This window comes from Triticum urartu, chromosome 3 (genome assembly GCF_003073215.2).
Source record: "Triticum urartu cultivar G1812 chromosome 3, Tu2.1, whole genome shotgun sequence".
Classification (NCBI taxonomy): domain Eukaryota; kingdom Viridiplantae; phylum Streptophyta; class Magnoliopsida; order Poales; family Poaceae; genus Triticum; species Triticum urartu.
In genome coordinates this window covers 583,502,777-583,527,929 of record NC_053024.1, presented here as the reverse complement: position 1 = coordinate 583,527,929, position 25,153 = coordinate 583,502,777, and positions in this window count along the sequence as shown.

Sequence of the window (25,153 nt, the reverse complement as noted above, 5' to 3'; positions counted from 1 at the left end):
GAGCCATCCCTGACATCTCCCGGCCGAAAAGGAAGGCTTCAATTCACTTCTTTGTTTGTTGAAAGTCTCGTCCTTCGGTTTTAGAGGGAAGAGTAGTTCCTTTTCTTCGAAACGTTACCAAGTTTTTTGAAAAAAAATTGTTTTCCAAAATGGTCTTCTGCCTCATATTTCGCAGGTTTTGGGAACCAGCGGAAACTTTCAGAATTCTCATACATTTTTTTACACTCAATATGGAGCCATCTTTCGTGTCGTCGGCTTGCTCCCTTGCTAGAGTGTGTGAGACCCAATCTTCATGTTTTTTAGGACCCATCCAAGCACCCCCCCCCCCCGGGTAGTGCTAGGAGCGGCATCAAATAAATGGTCTTCTAAGGTTTGGATATTCCACTACCTCCTGTCGAAGAGCCGCCCATCTACTTACCGGCCAGCGATCGCCTTCTTGTCGCCTGCCTTTGTCTTTCCCCTCTTAGGACATGCGAATCATGAGGTGAGTGGAGGTACTGACAGACACAATTAACCGCGAAAGGAGCATCGATCGACCACCACTGGTTCGACGACATTACCGAGGGCAAGGGAAGTCGGGGAATCCTGCCCGATTAGGGAGGTAGAGAGAACCACCCTCCCCCATTGGTGAAGAAGGCATGCGGTAGCGAGCATGCTAGTTGTGAAGGATGGCATGTACCTATATATTTATAAGATGAAATCCTGTACAAATAGGAGGTTTACATGGCATATACCAGAAACCACAAACTAATACAAATACAAAATCTTAACAATCAAGATCGGCGAGGAGGACTCTGTGTTTGTCCTCGCCCGGTTTATGTAAATGTATCATACTTTTAACAGGTTTGCATGAAACTTGTCTGGTTTGCATAAAATTTCAACGTTTGGTTCAATTTATGTTTGAAATGCGCACAGGTGTTTCAGATACTGTAGAGGATGACCGACTCCCATATGTGTGTCTTCGGACGCGTCCATGGATTATAGTGACATCCTTGTTTTTTGAGTCACACTCCGCCCCTTCGATCTACCACTGGCTTTATAGTTTCTTATTAAAACTATGTGGAAATTTTCTTCATGCGTATATTATCCAATAAAGTTTGATCCTTCCTGAAAAAGAACAAAGAATGTAGATTTATCCGATGCAAACCAATCTGTGGTTGGATGGTTAGAGGGACAGTGGTATCCCTGATCCACCAGGGTTCAAGTCCTGGTGCTCGTATTATTCCTGGATTTATTCTGAATTTTCGGCGATGCGCTTTCAGTTGGAGGAGACGCTCCTGTCGATGACGATGCGCCTACGTGACTTCGTAAATCTCAAGATAATATGTCGTCTCAGTCTCAGAGGTGTTCATAGGGGTAGGGTGTGCGTGTGTGCGTTCATAGGGGTGAGTGTATACGCTTATGTATGAGCACTTGCGTATGTGCTGTGTTAAAAAAATATTTATCCGATAAAAATACACCTAAAAAATATGTATCCATATATGTGGTTACTTGGCGCTCCCAAAGTATTTGCACTTTTCACGCAAAAAAAACTATTTGCACTTAACCAAATCTGGCGTTCCCAGATTATTTGCATTTAATCAACTTTATCTCCGTATGTGTCGCCGGATAACTTTCCTCGCCACCATCTCCCCCACCTCCCCATTCATCCAACCACCCGACTCCAATCTACGCCGGCATCACCATCGCGCACACCGCCCATTCCCGCACCCCACGCAGTGGAAGCCTCACCCTCAAGGGGTGCCCTCCGCCCCTTGCTCTGCCTGCTGCCGCTTGCTCATCCCGGCACCGGCTCCAGTTTTCCTCCATCGGCAAGCTCGCTAGTTGGATACCCGTCAACACTGTCGTCCTTACCGTCACGAAGTCGTGCTTCTCCGGACGTCATGCTCGCTGTCACGAAGCCGCGTCCATGGCGGTCTCATCCTTCACCCAAAGTTCCGCCGTGCGTTCCGTCGCTACATCGATCGCCCCATAAGCAGCTCTCGTCTTCATCCAGCATCTTCAGCCTCCACCCCACCAAGCAGGTGATCCTTGATTCCCATAGCCCCTGCAGTTTTATCATCAAATCAACCAAAGTGGTCTCCTCTATTTATGCATCTCAAGTCTCGATCCTCTTCTTATTGGTCTCCTTACTTCCTTCCTGTAGGCAATGCACTCCAACTGTTTGGTGAATTGTTTACTTGCCTAGGATTCAATTCTAACATATTTTCTTGAAAATATGTGAGCAACTGTTTGGTACAATCTAGTTTTATATGGCAAAACTCAACAGTTGTACAATTGGTGTTAGATAGACTGTCCAAATAACCTCAGATTACATTTACGCTGGAGTTTAAAACATGATATTGTTTGGTTATACAGCTGCAACGTACTCTGTTATTTTACAAGAAGAACAAAATTGATAAAAAATTATACATGAACAAATTTTGTTAAACCAAAACAGTATACTTAGCTGCACATGTAAAACCATTTTTGATAACCCTAAAGCTTTTTTCAATCTTCTGCCCATTTGAACCTCGCACAAGTTATATTTTTACAATTCCCAACTAACATAAAAGGAAGATTTGTTACTGTATATACCCATATGCTTCATAAGTTAAATAAAAGAAGCCGTCCCTCTAGAGTTTTGCATTGAACGTTCTCTACCGCAAAACACGCCGATTCACTCTTCTGTATCATGCCATCCCTCTAGAGTTTTGCATTGAATGTTCTCTGCCGCAAAACACGCCGATCCACTGTTCTGTATCTTGTTTAATTCATGCACTGTTCAATACTGTTAATTTGACATTGCTGACTGCCAATTTTAATTTTTGAAGGAGAAATTTATCTACCCCAATGAGATGAGACAACTTACATGAGACTGGATCCTATTGACTATTAAAAAAATGGAGACTGTATAAGTGTCAGTTGAAGAATAAATATTTCAAGCATGATAAGAGGCTTTGGCTGATATTATAGCAGGTGTTCCCAAAGGTGTTAATGAACATGACTAGGATACTCTTGTTGGTTTTTGGTGCCAGGATTGACGCATGGTTATGTGTTCTATTCTCATACTTAATCTAGCATACATAACTAGTTTGGTGACATTATTATTGACTGGATGTGTTTTTCTACCAGAAATTATGCAAAAAGAACACCAAACATTCTAATTTACTTAATTTGTACAGGAAATCAAGAGCACTCGAGAGGTTAGCAAGATTGAACTAAGGGATGAAGCTCATAAGAAGAAGGACGGTAAATACAAAATTGCGAAGACAAACATAGTGATGGTGTACTTCTACTTGTGATTAAAGTAAAGGTTTTAATTTAAACTTAGTGTAATGAGTTGTTTGTATTTATTTCAATAGGAGAAACTTGAAGAAAGAAAGAAAGATAACAATGCCTTTCATTCAATGATTATAGAGAAGTATTTACAAGTATGCATGGCGAAGAGGCGAAAGAACTTTGAGGGTATTATGTTGATAAGTATTGGAGCGGAATAAAAGTTTCTAAGGGACTGACTTTTGTACAACATTCTGAGAAAGAAGGAAATGTTCAATTTGCACCGTGGGCACTAGGAGATAATGCAGAAAACATGACGGTCGAGTTTGCTATGATGCGCTCATACGTGAAGCAAAAATTCCCCGAGAGAGGATTGGAGAAATGGATTTGTAACAGCGGGAAGTTATGAAGTTGTTATTTAAACCAAATTTCTTTCTGCAATGATAAAAGTATGAGTATTAATATACTATTGTCATGTTCTTGTTTCAGGTTGATCTCAAAGAAAGAGTTGCTGGCAATGACCTCCCAAATGAATCACATAACATAGTTGAAAGATCACCTGGCAATATGCATGCTCCATTGAGTGCTATGCAGGTGATATAATAGTTTCTTCGCTAATAGATATTCTGGTTTATTCTCATACTTAAAAGAATTGTTCGTCATAAGTTGCAGGAACTACATCTTAGCAATTGTGTGAGATCCAAAGAGTGTTACACCGGTTTATCATTACCACATGAAAAAATGGTTTCTAAGGTGTGTGTGTGTGTGTGCATAAAATTGCTGCTTCATTATTAGAAAATGCATATGTTTTGCATAAGTTTACTAATAAACGAATGAAACCTCAACTGTAGAAAGCACACATTAAGAAGTCTGATAGGGCCACTCAAGGAAGTGCAGAGTTAACTTTACCGTACAAGCAGATCACTACCTAGGAATTGCATCGTAGCTTTTCTGCAAGAACCAAGGAGGATTGCAATGGTTTATCTTTACCACACATGTAGGGCTGGAAAAAAAGCTCGGAGCTCGTGAGCTAAACGAGTAGCTCGTGACTCGGCTCGAATCGACTCGAACTCAAAGAATAACGAGTCAAGCCAAGCTTTAGTTTAAGATCGTTTATAGACCAAGTTAAACAAGCCAATCTCACGAGTACTCGTGTAACTCGTTAGGCTCGGTACAAAAGATCAGCCACTCCCAATACAAAAATAAGATCAGCCACTCAGCACCCTATGTCCTAGGTGCACAACACAAGGGCTAGCCGTTGAAGGCCCAACCGCCTAGGAGACTCAAGCGTTAGAAGGAAATTACTATTGTTAGTGATATATATGTTTAATATATACATAATCATTTTTATAATTTTTGAGGGTTTTATGTTCATATCTTTAACGAGCTTAACAAGCTAAACGAGTCAGCTCGCGAGTTATACGAGTCGAGCCAATCTTGGATTTGAGCTCGTTATAATAACGAGTCGAGTCGAGCTAGATCGTTAACGAAACGAGCTCTAGCGAGTCGAGCCGAGCTGGCTCGACTCGGCTCGAATTCCAACCCTACACACATGGTTGCTAAGGTGCATGTGTGCATAATTTTCTGCCTCGTTATCAAACATAGCCTATGTTTTGTGTATGTTTATGTAGTACTGAACTGAACCTCAACTTTAGAAAGCACACATTAAAAAGTTCTATAGGGACAATCAAGGTTGTGCAAAATCAACCGAAGAGGATTACACCATTTTCCTATACCACATGATCACATGGTTGCTAAGGTGTGTCTGTTGTGCAAAAAATTCTACTTTGTTTTCACACAATGTCTATGTTTTGTATATGTTTACTTACAACCAAACTGAACCTCAACTCTAGAAAGCACACATTGAAAAATTGATAAGGCTGTGTAGAATCAACTTTATCAGACAAGCAGTTCACTAACGAGGAATTGCATCCTAGCAATTGGGTGAGAGCTAAAGAGGGTTGCACCAGCTTATCTTCACCAGATAAACACATAGTTGCTAAGGGGTGGGTGTGTGTGTGTGTCCGTGCTCGCGCATAAATTTCTACTTTGTTATCAAACAATGTCTATGTTTTTATAAGTTTAAACTGAACTAAACCACAACTAGAAAGCACATGATGGTCCTGAATCATAGAATGATCATGCTGAAAATAGTTATGCGGCCAAGCAAGGTGGTGCTGAATCAAGTGTACAGCTAATTTGCGTCATAGAATGATGAATGGTTAGAATAGTTAGTTGGTCTAACTTCATGTGTAATCGTCCATTTTTGCATAGAGTGAAATATTCCATGGTTTGTGACAATGAACGTTTCATTTCTTGAAAACATAAGATAAAATGAAAGTTTTGTTGTTTTCGTTGAACCTGAGAAGTAAAAATAAATATGTGGCCGAAGGAACTTCAGAGAGTAGGGATAAAACATATGTGGTTGGAGGAAACATGCTTGGAGAGCAATATGTAGCAGTTTCTATTCTCGATGTTTCAAGACATGGAGATGAGACACTGGTTAGACCGTATGACAAATTCCGAACAGTTTGGGATGCTATTAGTTATGTTATTGCATGGCCTCGATCACACGTAAGTACACTTTCATACAATCATCGATTATGCTTCAATGTACATATTTAAGATTTATTATTTATGAAGAATCATTGTGTTTTTAAGAAAAAATCAATCCCAACCACTCCTACACAGCCTCCAAAAAGCCACCAAACACTGATACATCTCTTACAATTTCATCAAAGTACATTTCTTCACACACTGCTCTTAAAGCTTACATTCTAATGTTTTCTGTGTTAAATTCCTTTTTCAGGGTAGCTAAAGATTAATTAGAGAAGGAGTGCATTGTAGGAGCGAAGAACAACTACAGAAGAAATACTTTTTAAATGGACAAATATTGTATTTTTTAAAGGATTTAGCTTTATAGGAAAACTTTGTTCTGGTTGTACCATCTTCTCTTAATTATTTGCATCTTTCATATGAATATCTAATTTGATTCGGTTCTGAACTCAAGGTGTTTGATCCTTATTGAAATTGTGCAAATGAGATGCTTCTGAATACAATTGGTGATACGGGATGATCCCTTTATATAACATTTGTTGCCTATGAATGTGACTCGTGATATGAGTGGATACCTTTATATAACAATATTTGTTGATCATTCTGCACAAGCATGTGTTCTGATGAAATAACTGGATTTGAAATGGTGAAATACAAATTCAAAATAACTCAAATAATTTTTAGAGTTAAATATTACGTAGTTACAAAAAGTTTGTTTATATTTAGAGATGAATATAGCGTCTCTACATAGCATGTACAAGAATGGGGTTAGGGCCCATGATGAATGAAAAGGCTCTACGAGTAGAGACGAGATAAGCGCATCTAACAAAACGACTCTACATACCTAGATATGCTTTTGAACATCTCAATATAGTGTCTCATATCTATGGACACTTTTGAACGACCCAATATAGTGCCTCATATCTAGGGATGCTTTTCAACGCCCCAATATAGCGCCTCATATCTAGGGACGCTTTTTAACATCCCAATATAGCGTCTCATGCCATGTACACACGCTTAGCTAGCGTGTCTACATGTTTTGAGACGGTCCATGAGGAGACGCTCCAAAGATGCTTTACTAAGTCGACTCTATGGTTGCCTAGAGATGAAATACCGTGTCTCTAGCTATGGAATATGGCGTCTCTACAAGCGGTTTTTCTTGTAGTGTGCCATCCTTGGTATCCGAAGTACCACGGTTCTTTGATATGTTATTACTGCGAGCCAGCCAGCTGTCTTCTCCCGCACAAAAGCGGGTCATGAGTGTCATGAGGGCTGCCATAGATTTCGGCTTTTCCTGACCAAGGTGCCGGGCTAGCCACTTGTCACGGATGTTGTGTTTAAAACCTGTTAGGGCCTCTGCATCCGGACAGTCGACGATTTGATTTTTCTTTGTTAGGAACCGTGTCCAGAATTGCCTGGCCCATTCCTCTGGCTGCTGAATTATATGGCTCAGGTCATCGGCGTCTGGGGGTCGCACATAAGTGCCCTGAAAGTTGTCGAGGAATGCGGCTTCCAGATCTTCCCAACAGCCAATGGACTCTGCTGGCAAGCTATTAAGCCAATGCCGAGCTGGTCCTTTAAGTTTGAGTGGGAGGTATTTGATTGCGTGTAGGTCATCACCGTGGGCCATGTGGATGTGCAGGAGGAAATCCTCGATCCATACCGCAGGATCTGCCGTGCCTTCGTATGATTCTATGTTTATGGGTTTGAAACTGTCGGTGTTTTGGGAACGGGGGTCCCCAGACTTGCCTGCCTGTGGCCTGCGGCGTGGCTCAAAGGGGGGCCCAGCACGGCCCACCTTCACCAGCACAAACCCAAGACCCTCGCGAGGGGCCAAGCCTCGCGGGGCGGACGACGCAGAGCTTCCTCAGGCACGGCCTCGTCAGGCTGGCTCACGAGGAGGCGGAGAGATCAAGGCGGGGTACCTCACGAGGCGCCCGTGACGCAAGCCATGACGACCAAGGGCACCAGGCGGGTGCCAGCCCGCGCAGCGTCCTCCTTTCCTCTTTGGTGCAAAGGAGGCAAGCGCAGCCGCGGAGTACCGAGGCATCAGGCAAAGGTTGCCATTTCGGTGCAACGAGACCAAGACCAGGAGGATTACGAGAGGAGGTCACCGTGGAGCCCAAGACGGCGTCACCACCAGAGCTTTGTGCAGACGAAGACTACTTTTGTCAGGATAGCTGATACTTGCTGTCCCCCTTCAAATTAGCCCGCCATTGTTGGCTCCCTTCCCGCTCGATATTTGGGAAGAGGACCAGGGCCTCTATAAATAGGACCAGCCACCCACATAGCAGGGGCTCTCGACAAGTCGGTGGGTTGGAAGCGGAGAGAGAGATAGAAAGGTGGCTGAACTCCTCCCAGTAGTTCATCGCCCCAGCCAAGAACATACCCTCGCGAGGCTGTTCTTCCTTGTATTGTTCATCATCATCCGCCCAAGAGGCAATCCACCACACCACACACTGGAGTAGGGTATTACACCACAACGGTGGCCCGAACCAGTATAAACCCTGTGTCCCTTGTGTTGTTCTTTTCGTAGTTCAGATCCTAGCATGGCGGGGGGGAGCAGTTAGGTAGGAGGCGAAATCTTCGCGTGCACCCCAGCGTTCGAACCTCAAGGGTCTGCCGGAACCCGAAATCCGACATTTGGTGCACCGGGTAGGGGTGCGCCGGAATTCGTCTTCCACCACCCCGTTCTCCTCCGACCATCACGCTCATGTCTGACGCTCGTCGGGCCCGCGCGGAGTGCCGGGCCGCTCTCGCTTCCTGCGTCGCCCAGACGGCCCCTGTCGGCGGGCGTCCTCGTTGTTCCCCGTCACCTGCCGTCAACGCCGCCACTGGCCCGGCGGGGGATGAGCAGCAAGCATCGTCTCAGCATCCGTCCGTGCGGCAAGACGGCCGCACCGCAACTCCCTCGCTCGCCCCGGCTGGATCTTCGTCCCGCGCGCTCCGCGCGCCCATGGAGGCTCGGGCTGCACTCATCGCGGCAAACGAGCTCCTGCGCTACCGTCCCACCGACGACGTCTACGAAGAATGGCTCGACCGCATCGCCGAGCTCGTCCGCGCCGCAGGGGGCTCTCCTGCGCCGTCCCATCGCGCTACACCAACACCCCCGGTCGTCGCGGCCCTCCTGGGCGGCTCGCAGGCGCCGCCCACAAGTCACCACGTCAAGCCGTTCATCCGCCGGGTCAGCGCCGCTTCCACGTGGCAGGGGGCTCCCCTGGATCGGGCGGCACCCGAGACCAGCCTGACCTTCAGCTCGGAGGACCACCCCTCCAACTCGGCCTGCTCGGGCACACTCCCCATGTTGTGCACCCCCACCATCTGCCAGGTGGCGGTCACCAGAACCCTCATTGATGGCGGCGTGGGCCTCAGCATGCTCTCGGCCGAGGCCTTCAACCTCCTCTCCATACCCCTAGAACGGCTGCAACCCAGCCGGCCCTTCTCAGGCGTGGGGGGCAGATCGTCCAGCTCCTTGGGACAGATCTGGCTCCCAGTAACCTTCGGCACCTACGACAACTTCCGCACGGAGCTGGTCGATTTCGACATCGCCCCCATCGGCCTCCCCTACAACGCCATCCTCGGCTACCCAGCGCTGGCCCAGTTCATGGCCGTGACGCACCCGGCGTACAACCTCATGAAGATGCCCGGGAGCAGCGGTATCCTCACCGTGCACGGGGACACCGGGGATGCTCTGCAGGTGCTCAAGCTCGTCTTCAAGACAGCGGCATCGGCATAGCCCGCCGACTTGGAAGCCCCCGAGCCCAAGGGAGCTGCGCCCGCCAAGAAGAAATAGTTGTTCACCCAAGACAAGGCAGAAACCAAGCAGATACCCGTCGATGAAGACGGGTCCACCAACGCCACTTTCACCATAGGCGCCCACCTCAAACCCGAGCAGGAGGAGGCCCTGGTCGGGTTCCTGCGCGCAAACAAAAAGGTATTCGCTTGGGAGCCAGACCAGTTGGCAGGGATCCCCAGGAGTGTAATCGAGCATCACCTCAACGTGTGCCCCAACGTGCGCCCTGTGAAGCAGAAGGCCAGGCGGCAGTCCACAGAAAAGCAGGCCTTCATCGTCCAAGAGACCCGCAAATGAGAGGCCGCTGGGGTCATTCGCGAGGTCCGATACCCAGATTGGTTGGCCAACCCTGTCGTTGTGCCAAAGAAGGGGGGAAGGAACGCATGTGTGTCGACTTCACCAACCTCAACAAAGCATGCCCGCAAGATCCGTTCCCGCTCCCCCGCATCGACCAGATCGTCGATTCCACTACGGAATGCGACCTGTTGTGCTTCTTGGATGCCTTCTATGGGTATCACCAGATCAAGATGGCGGTCGAAGACGTCGAGAAGACAGCCTTCCTAACCCCGTGTGGGGTGTACTGCTACACATGCATGCCATTCGGGCTGCGTAATGCAGGGGCGACCTTTCAATGGCTGATGCACATCACCTTGGGCCCGCAGCTCGGGAAGAATGTTGAAGCTTACGTCGACGACATTGTGGTAAAATCTCGGGAGGCCAGAACCTTGATACAAGACCTGGAGGAGACCTTCGCGAGCCTCAACGCAGTGAACCTACGGCTCAACCCAGAGAAGTGCGTGTTCGGAGTCCCCTCAGGCAAGCTCTTGGGTTTCCTCGTGTCCCACCGAGGCATCGAGGCTAACCCGGAGAAGGTCAAAGTAGTGGAAGACATGAGCCCGCCAAAGACCCTCAGAGAAATGCAGAAGCTCACGGGGCGCGTGACCGCGCTGGGGCGCTTCATCTCCAAGTTGGGGGAGCGAGCGCTACCCTTCTTCCAGCTAATGAAGAAAAAGGGGCCCTTCGAGTGGACTGAAGAGGCCGACAGGGCGTTCCAGGATCTCAAGAGATACCTGACCAGTCCACCGGTCATGGTGGCTCCGCGCCCTCAAGAGCCCCTGGTGCTTTACCTCGCCGCCACTCCCTACTCCGCCAGAGCAGCCTTGGTGGCAGTCAGAGAGGAGCATCGAATCAAAACCGCGGCAGCGGCCCGGGACAAGGCAGAACTGGAACGGGGAAGGCCCGCAGAAACCACCACAGCGGCTGAGGGGGATCAGCCGCCGCAGAGGGGCGCACCGGAGGCGGAAGAGGCCCCTCTCCCAGATGGCCAGTCTCAGGAGGCCTCATTGCCTCAAGAGGCGCCATGGTCTCCTAAGGGAGCCACCAGCACTGACGCACTCCACCTCGTTGAGCACCCAGTGTACTTCGTCAGCACAGTGTTGCAGGATGCAAGGGCGCGGTACCCCATGCCTCAGAAACTCCTCCTCGCGCTACTGGTGGCCTCGCGCAAGCTGCGGCACTATTTTCAGGGTCACCCCATCAAGGTCGTCTCGTCATACCCCCTGGAGAGAGTGCTCAGGAGCCCCAATTCAGCTGGAAGGGTCGCTGAGTGGAACATAGAACTGCAAGCGTTTCAGCTCGAATTCAGCACGACCAGGGTCATCAAGGGAGTAGCGTTGGCGGATTTTGTGGCAGAATGGACGGAGGCGCCAGGCCTCAAGGCTGACGAGGATCGGTCCCTGTCCCCGGGAAGCGAAGCGCCAGAAGGCTGGGTCATGCACTTCGATGGGGCATTCTCCAGGCATGGCACTGGGGCTGGGGCGGTGCTTATATCGCCCACTCAGGACAAGCTCTATTATGCTGTGCAGCTCTGTTTCCAGCAAGGTGAAAAGGTCTCCAACAACATAGCGGAGTATGAAGGTTTAATAGCGGGCTTGAAGGCCGCAGCTGCCCTGGGGGTGAAGCGCCTCACCGTCAAGGGCGATTCGCAGCTCCTTGTCAATTTCTCCAACAAGGTGTACGAGCCGAAGGATGAGCACATGGAAGCCTACCTTGCGGAAGTCCGCAGGATGGAGAAGCAATTCTGGGGGTTGGAGTTGCAGCATGTGCCCCGTGGCACCAATCAGGAGGCCGACGACAATGAGTTTAGTATGTCACCAAAGGGCGAGTGCTGAAAAATATCCGCGGAGGTAAACTCCATGATCGGCGCCCAATCGGATTCGCTAGGAACGGGCACAGGCGGTTCGGAATCTGTGGCCGGAGAAGGATCCGGCAGTCTGACAACACGGCTCTCGTGCAGGGTAAGGTCGATGTTTGGCTCGATCGCCATTGAGGGTAAGGCCTCCGTGGCGGGGTCCAGCCACCCGTCCATGGACGGCGCAACTGGCTCCGAATTGAGGGTCGGAGCGGCTGCCAGTGCGATCTCCTGAACCCTGTCTGATGGTAGAGCTAAATCGTACTCATCGTGACCGTGTGACGCACAAGGCAGAGGCTCGAATCTGTCGAAGATCAAGTCTCCGCGGTATCGGCCGTGTAGTTTAAGCTTCCGAACCTGACCTGGTGGCCAGGGGCGTAACTTTCAATCTGCTCCAGATGGCTAGGCGAGTTGGCCCGCAGTGCAAAGCCGCCGAATACAAAAGTCTGTCCAGGGAGAAGCTAGCCTATGGTATGATTGTATGTTCTTGTCCTACGGACTAAAACCCTCCGGTTTATATAGACACCGGAAAGGGCTAGGGTTACACAAGGTCGGTTACAAAGGAGGAGATATACATATCCGTATTGCCTAGCTTGCCTTCCACACCAAGTAGAGTCCCATCCGGACACGAGATGAAGTCTTCAATCTTGTATCTTCATAGTCTAACAGTTCGGCCAAAGGATATAGTCCAGCTGTCTGGAGACCCCCTAATCCAGGACTCCGTCATTCTCCCTCGGGGCTAAGGGTATGTACAAGTAGCTATGTGTTTGATCTCTCTTTCTCTCTCTCTCTCGTGTTCTTGAGGTGATACGATCTTGATGTATCGCGAGCTTTGCTATTATATTTGGATCCTATGATGTTTCTCCCCCTCTACTCTCTTGTGATGAATTGAGTTTTCCCTTTGAAGTTATCTTATCGGATTGAGTCTTTAAGGATTTGAGAACACTTGATGTATGTCGTGCGTGGGATACCCGTAGTGACAATAGGGTATTCTATTGATCCTCTTGATGTATGTTTTCGTATTGATTCTCCGGTAGAAGCTTTGGGGCACTCTTTGAAGTAAATTGTGTTGGTTGAATAGATGAATCTGATATTGTGTGATGCATGTTGTATAATCATACCCACGGATACTTGAGGTGACATTGGAGTATCTAGGTGACATTAGGGTTTTGGTTGATTTGTGTCTTAAGGCGTTATTTTAGTACCAACTATATGATAGATTGAATGGAAAGAATAGCTTCGTGTTATTTTACTACGGACTCTTGAATAGATCGATCAGAAAGGATAACTTTGAGGTGGTTTCATACCCTACCATAATCTCTTCGTTTGTTCTCCGCTATTAGTGACTTTGGAGTGACTCTTTGTTGCATGTTGAGGGATAGTTATGTGATCCAATTATGTTATTATTGTTGAGAGAACTTGCATTAGTGAAAGTATGAACCCTAGGCCTTGTTTCAACGCATTGCAATACCGTTTGTGCTCACTTTTATCATTAGTTACCTTGCTGTTTTTTATATTTTCAGATTACAAAAACCTTTATCTACCATCCATATACCACTTGTATCACCATCTCTTCGCCAAACTAGTGCACCTATACAATTTACCATTGTATTGGGTGTGTTGGGGACACAAGAGACTCTTTGTTATTTGGTTGCAGGGATGCTTGAGAGAGACCATCTTCATCCTACGCCTCCTACGGATTGATAAACCTTAGGTCACCCACTTGAGGGAAATTTGCTACTATCCTACAAACCTCTGCACTTGGAGGCCCAACAACGTCTACAAGAAGAAGGTTGTGTAGTAGAAATCAGATATCTATGCAAGGGGCACCTCGCGAGGTTCGCATGACGTGTGCCATGATGACCAAGGCTAGGTGGGCCCCAGCGGGCCAGTGTACCAGTTTCCTCTTTGGTGCTAAGGAGGCAAGCGCAGGCGCGGAGTCCCGAGGCATCAGGCAAAGGTTTCCATATCGGTGCAACAAGACCAAGACCAGTAGGACGGCAGGATGGAGGTCATCGCGGAGCCCACGACAACGTCACCACCAGAGCCTTTGGCAGGCGAAGACTACTTTTGTCAGGATAGCTTGTACTAGTTGCCCCCTTCAAACTTAGCCATTGTGGGATCCCTTCCCGCCTAAATATTTGGGAAGAGGACCAAAGCCACTATAAACAGGACCTAGCCACTACCGTAGCAGGGGAGACCCATCTATCTAGGAGAGATCATCCGGAGAAGGGACGGATCATTCAAATCACCCTCACACCCACCAGCTCATCGAGCTCAGGAACACCTCACCTCCTGAGGCTGTTCTTCCACTGTATTAGTTCATCCTCAGCCCCTCGAGGCAATCCACCCACAAAATTGAGTAGGGTATTACACCGCAAGGTGGCCCGAACCAATATAAACCCCTGTGTCTCTTGTTATTTGGGTTCGTCAAGCTAGGCCGTGGGATCGTTGAGCGAGCGAGTCGGGGGGAGACTGTTCTTCATGTGCACGCCAGAGTTTGAACCTCTCAAGGGTTTGGCGGAACCCGTAATATGCCATTTGGTGCGCCATGTAGGGGTGCGCTGAAACCTCTCTCCCGCCGATCGACATACCACTGCTCCACCACTTTCATGTCTAACGCTCATCGACCCCATGCTGAGCACTGAGCCACCCTCAATGCTTGCCTCGCCCAGACGGCGCCCGTCGGTGGGCCTCCCCGTCGCTCGCCATCACCCGCTGCCAACGCCGCCACCGGCCCAGCGGGGAACGAGCAGCAAGCCTCATTGCTGCACTCCTCTGTGCGGCGGGACGGATGCACCGCCACCCCATCGCTGACTCCAGCCGGCTCGTCATCCCACGCTCGTCGTGGACCCGCGGACGCGCAGGCCGCGCTGCTCATGGCGCGCGAGCTCCTGCGTTACCACCCCGTCGACGTGCTCTACGAAGACTGGCTGGACCACATCGCCGAGCTCGTCGGCTCCGCTGGGGGCTCCCCTGCACCGTCCCTTTCGCTGCCTTGCCCGCCTCCTGCGACGGGCGACGTAGCCCATGGAGCACCTCCACCACCTCCACATCAATACGTCGCCCTCGCACCAAGATGCGCGGCGCGACCCACCGCGCAGGGCGCCCGCGCTTGAAGAAGGAAGCTGCCAGGAAATCCCGCGGCCATAAGAAGATGCTCCTACACTCCCAGCACCACCACATCAAGATTGCGCGCCGCCCGTGGCGGCAGTGCGTGGGTACCAAGACCAAGCTCCACCTCCATGATGGGCTCTAGTGACCACGGCGGGCTGTCGCGCCTTCACCCCCGAGCTGCGCAGCGTTAACTGGCCCGGTAGGTTCAAGCCCGACTTGCCTCCGTGCTATGACGGCACCCCTGACCCTGCTGAGTTCTTGCAGCTCTACGAACTAAGCATCGAGGCAGCCAACAGCGACAAGAAGGTCATGGCAAACTAGTTTCCCATGGCTCTCAAAGACGGTGCATGCTCGTGGCTCCTGAACCTGCCCGTGGGGTCGATCTCGTCTTGGGGCGATATGCGCGAGCGCTTCGTCGCCAACTTCCAAGGCACTCGCAGCCGCCCGCCTGCCGCTAGAGACCTGCGGTGCATCAAGCAGCAGCCGGTGGAAACCCTGCAGAAGTACATCCAGCATTTCAATAGTGTTCGCCTTATCCCAAGGTGAAAGACGAGGCCATTATCTCAGCATTCCCTGATGGTGTCCGCGATGTCAAGATGAAGGAAGAGCTCGCCATACACGAGGACCTGTGCACGGCTCTAGAGATGTTCAACATGGCGACCAAGTGTGCGAGAGCTAAGGAGGGATGCCTCTCTCTCCTCGAGCTTCTAGCTGCCGACCCAGAAGACAAGAAGGCCAAGACAAAAGATGTGAAGCACAAGGGGACTGCCATGCTCACGGCGGAACCAGAGATGAAGCGTGGCTGCGACCACCCAGAGTCATCCAAGGCCAACCGCCCGTTCTACACCTTCCACGACGTACACAGCCAGAACACCAACGACTGTCAGGAGCTTAGGGCCATTCGTGATGGGCGCTTTGGTCGACGCCCGAGCGCAACGACCGAGGCTACGGCCGCAGAGGAGGCAAAAGTGTAGGAAGCCCGCTAGGAGTGGCACGACTGACCTCGTGAGGACCGCTGGTAGGACCAACCTCGCGAGGGTGCCTGGAGGGACCAGCCTCGTGAGGACCACCCTCAGGGCAACGCTGGCCTCCCTCCACTACCGCCACCACCAAGGAGGAACGATGACCACCACCAGGACGAAGGGGCTGGGGGCTTCCAGGAGCCTCGTGCCATCGCCTGCATCTTGGGTGGCGCTCAAGCCCCAGCCTCCCAATGCATCTTCAAGCAGTTCGCTCGTGAGGTGAACGCGGCCCTTCCTAGGATCGAAGCCACACACCCGCTCAGGTGGTCCAAGTACACCATTACCTTTAGCTCGTCCGACCAGCTCAAGTGTGCGGCAACTGCCAGCACCCTCCCGATGCTCTGCTCGCCCATCATCAGCAATGTCCTTGTCACCAAGACCCTCATCAACGGCGGTGCAGGGCTCAATGTTCTCTCCGTCGAGACGTTAGACCTCCTCCAAGTGCCACATGATCAGCTACATCCCACCAAGCCCTTCTCAGGAGTAACCGACGGCTCCACCATCCCGATAGAGAAAATCCCTATCACCTTCGGCAAGCGCGAAAACTACCGCTCTGAGCTCATCGACTTCGACGTCGCCCACATACGCCTTCTATACAACGCCATCCTCGGGTATCCGGCCCTGGCCAAGTTCATGGCGGTGACCCATCGTGGTTACAATGTCCTCATGATGCCTGGGAGCTGCAGAATCATCACGGTCGCTTGTGAGGAAAAGGATGCGATGTGCTCCCTTGAGCATGCCTACCGGGCTACGGCGGCCGAAGACCCAGACAATGAAGGCGCCATCTATCCTCCTGAGTTTGTCCCCAAGAAGAAGAAGAAGCAGTTGTGCTGCCAAGAGCCTCAGGAGAGCAGTGTCTCCATCGGCACCACCTCAGGACCTACGCCCACGGCTGGGGCGCCTCCCTCCATTGCATAGGAAGGCGCGCCCAACGCCCTCCTCAGGCCGGGCTCGGAGGCTCTCTTCTGGAGGGCCTCTGACTTAGCCAATGTTATGCGGGAGGCGGGAGGGCATGATGTGGAGGCATGCTTCACCGCACACTTTCCTCATGAGGGCACAAGGCATGGAGTGCCTGGTGCTTAGGAGTTCATCACCAAGGCGACCGAGAGCTTCAAGAGGCGAGAACCATGCGCGGCGACTGCTACCCACCACCTGGCATAGCTCCTTGTCCTGGTGAGGACGACGAGCTGCGCGTCTGCATCAACATCCCAGGGCTCATCAGGGCCACATCTCAGGAGCGTTTCTGGCCTTCGCGCGTAGGTCGGTGCGAGGGTCCACCTCACAGCTATGTTCGCATGCCATTCGACCTGCCGAACACGGTTGTCACCTTCCAGCGCCACCTGCGGAGCTTTCTGGCGGCTCATTAGGCCAGGCAACACGCAATCCTGGAAGAGATGGCGACGGTTCTTCATGAGCCTCCTGGGCCCCCAAAGCCCCCCGAGGCTCTGGACTCAGGCGGCTTGTGAGGAGCAACTTCTTCAACATGCGTCTTCAGATGCTTCAACATCCCTCCAGCAATGCTGCCAGGTGACTCTTTCCGTTTCATTCAGTTGGGGGCGCCCCTCGGGCAGCATTATCACCAGGTCGCATGGGCATGTCCCTGCGACGTGTATCCTTTTGCGTCTTTAACTTACTCTGTTGGGGGCGCCCCTCGGGCTGCATCACCCCCAGGCCGCGTGGGTCTGTGCCTGCGGCATGTACTTTTCTTGCATTTATCCAAGCTAGCTTATCTCCTTCCATGAGTTACTTTAATATTATTATATGCCTGTCCGGTACTTCGATACCATAAACGTCGTACGCCCTTGCAAACCGACCCACGACCGCCTCATGATTAAGGACTGGCACGGCGTCTCTGCTCGGGCCCGTCCCTGCAGCGTTGCTAAACCCAAGAGGCTGAGCTCTGGCTCGTGGGCCAGCTCCCATGTACGTCACCTCCCATGGCCCTTGGTGCTTTGTTCTCGCATGAGCTAATCGCGGGCGGACGAGCCAGGGCACGCGACCCGGTGCCTCGCCACCACGGGAGCCGCACGCCGGTTGTCTTTCTTCAGGATCTTCACATGAGAAGACTGGGCATGGCGTCTGTGCTCAGGTCCGTCCCTGCAGTGTCGATAAACCCAATGACTGAGCTCTGTCTGGCGGGTCAGCCCCGTTCACATCACCTCCTGGGGTCGTTGGTGTCTGGCCTTCTCATGTGATCACCTCAGGAGATTCATTTGGCGCAGGTTGCCTAACCATCTCGCATGACATCACAACTATCAAGAATCAAATTCAGGCGCAACCCGCCTTGAGGTAGGGCCTCGTGAGTCCCGCGCTGGCTCACGAGTGCCCAGACACATCTCGTCTAGCCCTACCGTGCAAGCCACGTGTTAGGGCGGGGTTGTACATGCCCCGAGGGCTCCACTCAGAGGGAGCCCTCACCCACGCACCAGTGGAAGCACCATGCTCCGTGCAGGCACTCAACACAATCGAGGCGCGACTATGCCTGTGCAAGTGCGGAAGCACCATGGTCCGCGCTGGTGATAAACAACTAAGGGTGGCCCCATGGCCCCATCAACCTCGGTGAGCCATCAGGCTCAGTGACCAGCCTCATCGCAACACTTTACCCTCGGGAGAGTCACGCGAGCGGGCTGGGCACAGGGGTTGCGCTCAGATCACGCCTAGTGTAAGCCACCCTGCCAGGTCCAAGGGACCTGGTCGTCGCACGTCCCTCCCGAGCGGGACCTCGGCGAGGAGAGGTATGGAGGTCTGTTTGCGCGTTAAGGGGGACTCCTAAGCATCACGACTCAAGAGCCTAACTGGTCACGTAGCCCCTCACCCCTTGGTCTCGTCCCGGTGATCCGGATGATCCAACGACGGCTGAGGTACGCGCAGGGTCGGGCCCTGCCGATGCAGAACACTAAGGCCTACTTTCGCATCTCCTTTCCGCGGGCCGTTTGTGCGTAAAGGGGGACTCCTGAGCATCATGACTCAAGAGCCTAACTAGTCACGTAGCCCCTCACCTCTTGGCCTCGTCCTGGTGATCCGAACGACCCAATAACGGCTAAGGTATGCGCGGGGCCGGGCCCCGCCGACGTAGAACATCAAGCAAATGGGAAGGAAATCGTGGAATCCTAACAAATTATTACAAGACATGTTGTTCCTCAAATACCAAACAGAAATTTTAACACCTCCACGAGGCACGATGCATATCACAGGAAAGTAAAAGTGGAAAGGAGCACCACCAGCAAGCCTCCTCTTTAGCCTTGGGCGCTGCCATCAGGGAGTGCCCCGTCATCGACAGCGTCGCCGCCGCCCGTTCCGTCGGCCCTGGGCATGGGATCGGCGGCATCATCAGCCGGAGGCGTAGGGTCGATGACGAGGAACTTCTCTAGCAGGGCCTCCACCAGGTCCTTCACAGCATCGGCAGCAGCTGCACAGTGCTTCTCATCCACAGGTTCAAGCAGAGCTCCAAGGTCGGTGCTCAGGTCGCGAAGGTGGAGGTGGCTGAAGACGCGCGTCATAGCCGAGGAGGAGAGAACGCGGGCTTCCCCTTCCACCATGGTGCCAACCCCATTGGCAACGCCCTCGAGCGCCTCGACATGCTGGGGGAGCAGCTCGGCAGGGTCCTCCTCTGCAGTCACCAACGGCATCTTCAACCCCCTTCCGTAGAGTTCCCGCAATGCGTCGCGGGATCTCTTCTCAAGGGAATCGAAGGCGGCACGATCGTTGGTAAGGATACTGGCCTTGGCCTCCAACAGGGCCTTCTCCCCTTCCACCTCCTCCTTTAGCTTCTTCAGGTGGTCGCGCTCCGCGTCTTGCGCCCGCGCCAGCTGCTCCAGCTCGGCGTCACGGCCGGCGACCCCATCTTCCCGAGCCTTCAACTTCTCCTCTCGAGCCTCGTGCTGGCGAGCCTCAGTAGCATATTTGTTGCGCAGGTTCTCCAGCTCGGCCTCCGCCACCCAGCAGCGCTCCTTGGCGGCCTCGGCATCCTTCAATGCCACCTCACGAGCGGATGCGGCCAGGTAGGCGGCCTTCTTACCCTCCTCAGAAGCTGCCACGGCCTGACCCCATGCCGCCCTCATAGACGCATCGGATCATAGCCACCCCGCTATCAACTCCAGTCGCCCCTATGCTAGCAGACTGTCAGCACTCTGAAGATCATTGCAAAGCTAGGTCAGCGCGACAAGTGCGTTCTCCAGGGCATCAGGCGAAGCAGGGGGACCACGGCCCAGCAGTGCGACGAAAGGTGGAAGAGACGGCATCGGCACTAAGGCCGGCGGATTAGCGGCAGCAGAAGAAGCTAGGGGCTCATGAGCGTTCGCAACCTCAGCAGGTGAGCTGGGGCTGAAGCCTCAGGAGCCAGCTTGGCTACGAAGATTGCCTTCTCATAAGGACGGGCTTCTGGGTCTCGCGAGGATGACCCAGACACTGAGGCTCGGGAGCCATCGCCATCCCTCCGCACCGGAGGAGGCACGACAGCAGCTGACTACTGGGCCTCAGGTGTTGCGGTAGCCCCCTTCTTCTTCTTCACCACCAACGTTGGCCTGGCAGTGTAAGGGGATACATCAAGAAACTATAGCAAGAACAGGAACGAAGGATCGGGACGGAGCGCTTACTGGTCCACGACGGCGTACTCCCTTGCCCTATTCTGGAGCACCAAGCCCGAAGGCTTCGCGGGCTGGGACACCGGCGCGGGAGCCCTAGGGGCAGACAAGGGCATGGTGGCTGGGACCGCAGCAACGCCGACCAGTGACGAAGCTATCGGTGTTCTGCGAACGGGGGTCCCCAGACTTGCCTGCCTGTGGCCCGTGGCGTGGCTCCACCAGCGGCCCTGTACGGCCCATCTTCACCAGCAAACACTCAAGGCCCTCGCGAGGGGCCAAGCCTCGCGAGGTGGATGACGCAAGACCTCCTCAGGGGCGGCCTCACCAGGCTGGCTCGTGAGGGGTGGAGAGATCAAGGCAAGGGACACCTCGCGAGGTTCCTGTGACGCAAGCCATGACGACTGGAGCAAGGCGGGCGCCAGCGCGCGCAGTTTCCTTGTTTCCTCTTTGGTGCTAAAGAGGCAAGCATAGGAGAGGAGTCCCGAGGCATCAGGCAATTGTTTCCATATCGGTGCAACAAGACCAAGACCGGCAGGACGGCAAGACAGATGTCACGGTGGAGCCCAAGACGGCGTCACCCTCGGAGCCTTTGGCAGGCGAAGACTACTTTTGTCAGGATAACTCGTACTAGTTGTCCCCCTTCGAATTTGGCCGTTGTGGGATCCCTTCCCGCTCAATATTTGGGAAGAGGACCATGGCCTCTATAAATAGGACTAGCCACCACCATAGGTAAGGGATCTCATCTTGGACAAGATCCAGATTATCCCCAACCACCCGAGTTCACCAAGCACAAGAACACCTCTCCTTAGGAGGTTGTTCTTCCCTTGTAACTGTTCATCCTCAGCTCAAGAGGCAATCTGCCACACCACACTAGAGTAGGGTATTACATCGCCAGGTAGGGGTGTGCCGAAGCCTTGCCCCCCTGACGGCCTTGCCTCTCCGACCGACTCTCATGGACGCCGCCTCTTCTCCTACTGGATCGATGGGCGCCCTCCGCAGCGCCGAGGGGCTCCGGGCCTTCACCCCTGCCTTGCGGCGGGTGTAGTGGCCGCACAAGTTCAAGCCGAAGATGCAGCCCCGTTACGATGGTGCGAAGGATCCGGCGGCCTTTCTGCTGGCGTACGAGCAGGCTGTCCTGGAGGCCAAGGCGACGATAAAGTCATGGCCAACTGGCTCCCAATGGCCCTTGCTGGCGTGCCACTCGGCTGGCTCCTCCATCTGTTGGGATCTTTTGTGGCCTCCTGGGAGGAGCCGCGTGACCTCTTCATCACACGCTTCAGGGAACCAACACCCCTCGTCATCGTGGCTCTCCTCGGTGGCTCACAGGCACCGCCCTCGGACCATCACACCAAGCCGTTCTTTCGCCAGATTGGCGCCGCCTCCATGCGGCAGGGGGCTCCACCAGGTTGGGCGGCGCCCAAGGCTGACCTGGCCTTCGACTCAAGGGATCACCCAGTCATCACCGTCGGCTCGAGCGTGCTTCCGATGCTTTGCACGCCCACCATCTGTAGCGTAGCCGTCACCAAGACCCTCATCGATGGCGGTGCCAACCTCAACATGCTCTCTGTGGAGGCTTTCAACCTCCTTCACGTACCACTTGAGCGGCTCCGCCCCAGCAAGCCTTTCTCCGGGGTCGGAGGTGGCTCCTCCAACCCCCTGGGGCAGATCCGTCTCCCTGTGACCTTCGGCACACGCGACAACTACCGCACTGAGCTAATCGACTTCGACATCGCTTGCACCGGCTTGCCGTACAACGCCATCCTCGGGTACCCGGCGCTATCCCAATTCATGGCAGCTACCCATCTTGCCTACAACCTCATGAACATGCCAGGAAGCAAGGGCGTCCTCACCGTGGCCGGAGACACCAAGGAAGCCGTGGCGGCCCTCAAGCTCGCCTTCAGGGCCACGACGGCAGCTTGCCCGGCCGACAAGGCCATGTCCAGAACCAAGGGGGCTGCGCCGACCTAGAAGAAGCAGCTATTCACTCAAGGTCAAGCCAAGACGAAGCAGATACCGGTCGACGCGGACGGGGTCTCTGGCGCTACCTTTACCATAGGCGTCGACCTCGCCCAGATCAAGAAAATGAGTTGGTGGACTTCTTGCGAGCGAACAACGGATTATTCGGCTAGGAGCCTAAGCAGCTAGTTGGGGTCCCGTGAGGATTGATTGAGCATCATCTGAGGGTGTGCCCCAATGTGCGCCCTGTGAAGCAGAAGGCGAGGCGAAAATCCACGGAGAAGCAGTCTTTCATCGTTCAGGAAACCCGCAAGATGGAGGCAGCAGGTGTCATTCGCGAGGTCCGGTACCCAGAGTGGCTGGTAAACCAAGTTGTCGTGCCGAAGAAAGGAGGGAAGGAATACATGTGTGTCGACTTCACCAAGCTCAACAAGGCTTGCCCTCAAGACCCATTCCCGCTGCCGTGCATCGACCAGATTGCCGACTCCACCGCGGAGTGTGACCTGCTATGTTTCCTGGATGTGTTCTCAGGCTACCACCAGATCAAGATGGCGGTGGAAGATGTGGAGAAAACGGCTTTATTGACCCCATGCGGGCTATACTGCTACACTTGCATGCCATTCGGACTGTGCAACGCAGGAGCGACCTTCCAGCGACTGATGCACATTGCCCCGGAGCAGCAGCTCGGGAGAAACGCTGAGGCCTACATCGACGACATTGTGGTGAAGTCTCAGGAGGCGAGAACTTTGATTCAGGACCTGGAGGAGACCTTTGCGAGCCTGCGCCAGGTGGACTTGCGGCTCAACCCAGAAAAGTGCGTGTTTGGTGTCCCTTTCGTCAAGCTGCTGGGCTTCCTCGTGTCCCACAAGGGGATCGAGGCCAACCCGGAGAAGGTCAAGGCAATCGAAGACATGAGCCCACCGCCAAACCTCAAGGAGATGCAGAAGCTTGCAGGCTACGTGACTTTGTTGGGGCGCTTCATCTCCAAGATAGGGGAGCGCGCCTTGCCGTTCTTCAAGCTGATGAAGAAGAAGGGTCCGTTCGAGTGGACTCCCGAGGCCAACCTAGCATTTCAAGACCTCAAGAGATACTTGACCATCCCGTCGGTGATGGTGGTGCCTCATCCTCGCGAGCCCTTGGTACTCTACCTGTCTGCCACACCCCACTATGCCAGCGCTGCGCTGGTGGCTCTCAGAGGGGAGCCCCAAGTCAAGGGCCCGCCAAATGGAGCTGCCAAGCCAGATGAGGCTGCACAACACCAAGGCGAAGCTCCTAAGACAACGGCTGCCCCGACTAGTCATCAAGCCCCAGGAACTGGAGATCCACAGGAAACACCTCAGTCCCCGGGAGCCAAAAACTCCGTCAGCTCTCCCAATCTTGTCGAGCACCCAGTGTACTTCATCAGCACAGTGCCGCGAGATGCGAGGGCACGATACCCCATGTCTCAGAAGCTCTTGCTCACGCTCCTGGTGGCCTCGTGCAAGCTGCGCCACTACTTCCAAGGTCACCTCATCAAGGTCGTTTCAGCTTACCCGTTGGAGAGAGTGCTCAGAAGCCCCAATGCTGCGGGAAGGGTCGCCGAATGGAACATCGAGCTGCAAGTGTTCGACCTGGAGTTCAGCACAACCAGGGTCATCAAGGGGGCTGCGCTCGCCGACTTTGCGGAAGAATGGACCGATACCCCAGAGCTCGAAGCAGGCGAGAACCAATCCCTCTCGCCAGGGAGTGAAGCGCTAGATGGCTGGGTCATGTACTTCGATGGCGCGATCGCGCGCCGGGCCGTGGGGGCTGGAGCCGTGCTCATCTTGCCCACTCAGCACAAGCTTTACTACGCCGTGCAGCTCTACTTCTAGTGGAGCGAGAAGGTCTCCAACAACATCACAGACTACGAGGGTCTCATCACCGGCCTCAAGGCTGCGGTGGCCCTGTGGGTGAAACGTCTCACCATCAAGGGAGACTCGCAGCTCCTCGTCAACCTCTCCAAAAAGGTGTGCGAGCCAAAGGATGAGCACATGGATGCATACCTCACGGAGGTGCGCAAAATGGAGAAGCAGTTCCTGGGCCTGGAGCTACAGCACGTGCCCTGCAGCATGAACAAGGAGGCCGACGACATCGCCAAAAGAGCATCCAAGCGGCTACCCCAAGAACCTGGCGTCTTCGAGGAGCGGCTCTTCAAGCCTTTGGCAGCACCTCCGCCTGCGGAGCCGGTGCCACCTCAGAAGGAACTCCCCCAGCCACCAGCCTCGGGAGCCCCCGCCTGCGGCCCGACCTCTGGAGCGCGCTCCTCTTAGTGCTTGAGCCTCGGGAGGGGTGCTGGATCGAGGAGTTCTGGGCGTACCTGACGCAAGGCACGCTGCCGGAGAAGGAAGAAGACGCGGAGCGTTTGGCCCGGCAGGCAACAGCGTACTGCATTCAGGACGGTGAGCTATACAGGAAGCGGCTGAATGATGTTTCTCTACAATGAAATTCCAGGGAACAGGGGAAGAGCTGCTGGCTGACATACATGGCGGAGACTGCGGGCACCACTCGTCGTCACGCACCCTAGTTGGCAAGGCTTTCCACAGCGGGTTCTACTGGCCCACGGCACTCAATGACGCGGCCGAGCTGGTGAAATCCTGCGAGGCCTGCCAATTCCACGCCAAGCAGATCCACAAGCCGGCTTAGGGCCTCCAGACTA